Genomic DNA, 6216 nt, shown 5'->3' on the forward strand with positions numbered 1-6216 from the left:
TGGTAGATGACAGGCTTTTCCATACACAAGCTGGTTTGGAGAGGTCCCTATAGGAGTCTTGAATGCGGTTCTGTATGCCCACAGAGCATCATCCAGACTTCTTGCCTAATCCCTTCTACGAGTACTTACAGTCCGTTCCAGGATTCATTTTAGTTCTCTATTTGAGACTTCAGCCTGCCCATTTATTTGTGGATGATATGGAGTTGCCACTTTGTGGTTAATTCCATATCGGATCAGAGCTGAGTCAAGCTGTTTATTACAGAAATGAGTGCCTCCATCACTGATCAGTAGTCAGTACCCTAGGGACACCGAACCTACTGAAGATATGCTTCTAGAGGAACTTCATCACTGTCTTAGTATCATTAGTGGGTGTTGCTATTGCCTCTACCCATTTAGATACATAGTCTACTACCACCAGAATATAAGTGTTTGAATATGATGGTGGGAAAGGCCCCATGAAGTCAATACCCCATACATCAAACAAACTCAATCTCTAAGATCCACTGCTGAGGTATGCATAACCGTGATTCAGAGTACCAGCTCTCTGGCAACTGTCACAGTTACGTACAAACTCTCGGGAGTCTCTATAGAGAGTAGGCTAGTAGAAGCCACATTGGAGAACCTTTGTGACTGTTCGCTCACCTCCGAAATGTCCTCCATATTGTGATCTATGGCAATGCCATAGGATCTTCTGTGCCTCTTCTCTAGGCACACATCTACGGATTATTCCGTCTGCACATCTCTTAAAGAGATATGGTTCATCCCACAAGTAGTACTTTGCATCAGAAACTAATTTTTTTGTTTGCTGCTTACTATACTCTTTGGGTATGAATCTCACAGCTTTATAGTTTGCAATGTCTGCAAACCATGGTACTTTCTGAATGGCAAAGAGTTGCTCATCTGGAAAGGTTTCAAAGATCTCAGTAGGAGAGAGGGACGCTCCTGCTACTGGTTCTATCCAGGACAGGTGATCAGCTACTTGGTTCTCTGTCCCTTTTCTGTCTCTTATTTCTATATCAAACTCTTGCAGAAGCAATACCCATCTTATGAGTCTGGGTTTTGAATCCTGCTTTATGCGGAAATATTTTAGAGCAGCATGGTCAGTGTACACAATCACTTTTGATCCTACTAAATAAGATCTGAACTTGTCAATGGCATAAACCACTGCGAGGAACTCCTTTTCTGTGGTTGTATAATTCTTCTGCGCGTCATTTAAAACATGGCTACCATAATAAATGACATGCAGAAGCTTGTCATGCCTCTGTCCCAATACTGCACCAATGGCATGGTCACTGGCATCACACATTAGTTTGAACGGTAATGTCCAGTCTGGTATAGAAATTACTGGTGCTGTGACCATCTTAGCTTTCAGAGTCTCAAAGGCCTGCAAACACTCTATGTCAAAGATAAATGGTGTATCAGTGGCTAGCAGATTGCTCAAAGGTTTTGCAATTTTTGAGAAATCCTTTATAAACCTCCTATAGAATCCTGCATGCCCCATAAAGCTTCTGATTGCCTTAACATTGGCAGGTGGTGGTAATTTTTCAATTACCTCTACCTTAGCTTGATCTACCTCTATTCCCTTGTTCGAAATTTTGTGCCCAAGGATAATTCCTTCATCACCGTAAAGTGATATTTCTCCCAGTTTAAAACCAGGTTAGTCTCTTGGCACATTTTCAGAACAAGTGCTAGATGGTCAAGACAGGAGCTGAAAGAGTCTCCAAATACTAAGAAGTCATCCATGAAGACTTCCAGAAATTTCTCTACCATATCAGAGAAGCTAGAGAGCATTCACCTCTGAAAGGTTTCAGGTGCATTGCACAGACCAAATGGCATCCTTCTGTAGGCAAATACTCTAGATGGACATGTGAATGTTGTTTTCTCTTGGTCCTGAGGATCTACTGCAATTTGGTTGTAACCTAAATAGCCATTGATGACTGCGCATCATGTACCCTTTTTCTTATCTAAAAGGGCCATAAAAAGAGCATAATCTCATTAAATCAATGCAATTTCATGAACAAAATGATATATATTATGGTATATTGCTTTGAAATGGGTTTGTGCTAAATTTCAGGTGAAAAGAGCAACAAAAGGAGAAGGAAAACAACAAATAAGGATGGGCGTGTGAAGCTGGGCGTGCCACTTAAAGCTCTGGGCGTGGCACGCCAAGCCAACATTCCAGCAAGGAAGATTGAGGAGTTCAACAATGGGCGTGCCACTTGAAGCTCTGGGTGTGGCACGCCAAGCCAACATTCCAGCAAAGAAGGTTGAAGAATTTTACATGGGCGTGCCACTTGGAGCTCTGGGCATGGCACGCCAAGTTTGTGAAACCAAGATCTCAAAGAGGGCGTGGCAGTTGGTGTTTTGGGTGTGGCACGCCAGGCTTAAGTTCCAGAGGAGTGATTTTGAGCCCCACTATGGGTGTGGCACGCCAAGAAGTGGGCGTGGCTCGCCAGGGCATATGCCAGCCTGACCTCCTCTCATTCAAATGAAAGTATATTCCCATGCCATTAGAAAGTAGACATCCAAGGATTTCAAACCATATATAACACTTTATTATGGACACTGGAATTGAGGAAGATATTGACCCTGAAAACACAGGGAGCAAAACATGTCACTGCAGAGTTACTAGCCTGACCTCTTCATATTCAAAGGAAGATAACTTGAGTTGTAGAGGTCCAAATGATGTGATCTTGGTGGCATTGGAAAGCTGACATCAAGAGGTCCAACGATATATAACACTCTAGGGTGGACGTAAAAACTGGAGGTGAATGATGTGTATTTTCGGAAAACATGGGCTTTGCGTGCTTTGGATTTGGGTTGAAGATGGCCTCTGTTGATTGCACTTGGAGTTGGAGAGAAACCCATTGTGAATTGGGACATAAAGCACAAAAGCTTGAGTCAAAGTTTGAGACAAACTTTTGCTCAAGCTTTTTATATCAGCCACCCCCTTTTGCTAATATCCATGTTTGAGCTAAAGTTTGAGGTCAAACTTTTAGCCAAACGTGGATCACCTTGTATGCATGTGTGGGGTGCTACTTTGTCCTCTTGTCAACGTTGCCAATTTCATGCCAACTATAGACTATTATATATGGTTGGAAAGCCCTAAATGTCAGCTTTCTAACCCAATTGGAATCACCTCAATTGGACATCTACAACTCAAGTTATGCTCCTTTGAAGAGGACAGGGTTGCTGGCTTTGGTGTGCAGCGTTTGAGGTAAAGTTTGCCTCAAATGTGGTCAAAAACGCCAGTTCTGGAGGCTCAAACGTATTGTTTACCCCATACTATTATATATTGTTGGAAAGCCCTGAATGTCTACTTTCCAATGCCGTTGGAAGCGCATCATTTGGAGCTCTACAGCTCGAGTTATACTCCGTCGAAGGTGCAGAGGTCAGTTGGTCTCACTGCAGGTTGCCACCATGTTCGTTTATGCTCATTGCGGGGCAGTTTTCTCCCTCAATTTTAGTGTCCACCATGCAGTGCCACAAAACAAAGCAGAGAAAAAATGTTACCTACGGTTGGGTTACCTCCCAACAAGTGCTCTTTTAGTGTCATTAGCTTGACATGTTGTTCTTCACTTTCTTCCTCTTCTTCCAGTTTGTTAAGAGGAATGACTCCAAGAGGGGAGAAGTTTCAGTTATTGTCCCCTATCTTGGTCTTCTTTCAACAAGCTTCCTTGTGAAATTGGCTTGATTGATCTTGCTTGCTGGATCAGGGACAGGATTGTTTGCAGTTGACCTTCTCATGAATGTTGTCTTTGGTATCTTGGTCACAATCCTCTTCTTGGTGCTTTTGTCAATTGCCTTCACTTCTTGGATGTCAAGACATGGTTGCTGTGTGATTATTGTAGTGATTTCTTCATTAAGATCCTCTTGTATTGGTGGTTCCATGAGCCCTTCCTTCATGTGATTTTCTGCTTCACTTGAGTGTGAATTCTCTGGAATGACTTCCTCACTTTCATGCTCCTCCACTCCTTTTTTTGCACTCAACATTTGCTTTAATAGCTCTTTCATGGAGGAGGTTTGTTGATTTTCCCAAGCTTTCTTCATCTCCTCTTCATACCTTTTAATCTCAGAGTCAATTGTTGAGACTTTTTGGTCTAGGGGAATTTGAGGAGGTTGTGAGTGTTCAGGTCCCCTTGTCATCTCAAGTGCAGTTTCAGGTTCCAATACTTTCACCACCTCTTCCTTTTTTGCAATTTCACTTGACACAGGGACCTTGTGTTCTTGTTTTTCCATTTCCTCCTTCCTTGCATTCAACAATTTGCCTAACTGCACTTCCATGTTTTTGAGGGAGTTCTCTTGTTCTTTCTGGTATTTCTCTTTCTCCTCCGCAATTCTTTTGAGCATGGACTCAAGCTTTGAGAGTCTTTGGTTCATGGAAGTTTGTGTGGGTGGTGAGTTTTGGCAAGGATTTTGTGTGGAGACAAAGTCCAGTGATGAAGAATTTTCAGATGAAAAACTGGAAGGTGAGGTTGGAAAATTTTGTATAAGTGAATTGATAGTACGTTCGAGTGAAGATGGCTCTTGATAAGTGGAATATGGGCTCTCAAATATTTTTTGGTTTTGCTCCCCCCAGCCATCATTAGAATAACAACTTGCATCATTTTGTGGTGGAGGAAGATATCCCATATGATTTTCTTGCTCATCTTGTGTCTCTGAAGCAAATCTCTATGAATTGGAGTACTCAGAATTAGTATTCTCTTGGTGATATTCCCAGCCACCATTAGAGATTGGTGATGGTGGGTCATATCCCATGAAATTAATTTCATCATAAGATGAGTTGAACTCCATTTGAATTTTGGAAAACACAACACCAAGCAAAATTGAAATTCATATCTCAGAGATGAATTTCTTAGTGAGGCAATAACTCAAACACCTTGGTTTCAGCTTAGAACAGAGAACAAAAGTAAAGAAAATGCTTAATCTAGACTTTTCACCCACTTAATCGTTGTTGATCTAAATCAATCCCCGGCAACGGCGCCAAAAACTTGAGCTTTGGATTTGGGTTGAAGATGGCCTCTGTTGATTGCACTTGGAGTTGGAGAGAAACCCATTGTGAATTGGGACATAAAGCACAAAAGCTTGAGTCAAAGTTTGAGGCAAACTTTTGCTCAAGATTTTTATATCAGCCACCCCCTTTTGCTGATATCCACGTTTGAGCTAAAGTTTGAGGTCAAACTTTTAGCCAAACGTGGATCACCTTGTATGCATGTGTGGGGTGCTACTTTGTCCTCTTGTCAACGTTGCCAATTTCATTCCAACTATAGACTATTATATATGGTTGGAAAGCTCTAAATGTCAGCTTTCTAACCCAATTGGAATCACCTCAATTGGACATCTACGACTCAAGTTATGCTCCTTTGAAGAGGACAGGGTCGCTGGCTTTGGTGTGCAGCGTTTGAGGTAAAGTTTGCCTCAAACGTGGTCGAAAACGCCAGTTCTGGAGGCTCAAACATGTTGTCCACCCCATACTATTATATATTGTTGGAAAGCCCTGAATGTCTACTTTCCAATGCCATTGGAAGCGCATCATTTGGAGCTCTACAGCTCGAGTTATACTCCGTCGAAGGTGCAGAGGTCAGTTGGCCTCACTGCAGGTTGCCACCATGTTCGTTTATGCTCATTGCGGGGCAGTTTTCTCCCTCAATTTTAGTGTTCACCATGCAGTGCCATATATACTTGGAAAGCTCTCGATTCCTGCTTTCCATTGCTTTTTGAATCACCTCATTTGGAGCTCTGTAGCTCAAGTTATTCTTGTTGGAAGTATACCCCTTGTATGCCTTGTGGCGCCAACGTTTGCCAAAAAGTTTGAGGCAAACGTTGGCGCAAGCTTTTTTCTCCCCTGGGTATGTTAGTGTGGCGCCAACGTTTGCCAAAAAGTTTGAGGCAAATGTTGGCTCAAGCTTTTCTCCCAAAAGTTTGAGCTAAAGTTTGAGGCAAACTTTGGCTCAAGCTTTTTTCTCTAGGGTGTTTTCAACTCTTCCAAAAGTTTGAGCTAAAGTTTGAGGCAAACTTTGGCTCAAACTTTTTGTTCTCTCTTGCTCCTAGCCATTCCTTCTTCCTTCAACCTTCTTCAAAACTCTTTTCACCTATCATCAATCAACCAAACACATCAAAGCTATGCTCAAAATCATGAGTTTGTTATTCTTTCATAATGTATGACAATTATAGCATAAAATCTCATGAAATTGCATTAATTCATCCATGGTTGAT

Source organism: Arachis ipaensis, chromosome B09, assembly GCF_000816755.2.
Source record: "Arachis ipaensis cultivar K30076 chromosome B09, Araip1.1, whole genome shotgun sequence".
Lineage (NCBI taxonomy): Eukaryota > Viridiplantae > Streptophyta > Magnoliopsida > Fabales > Fabaceae > Arachis > Arachis ipaensis.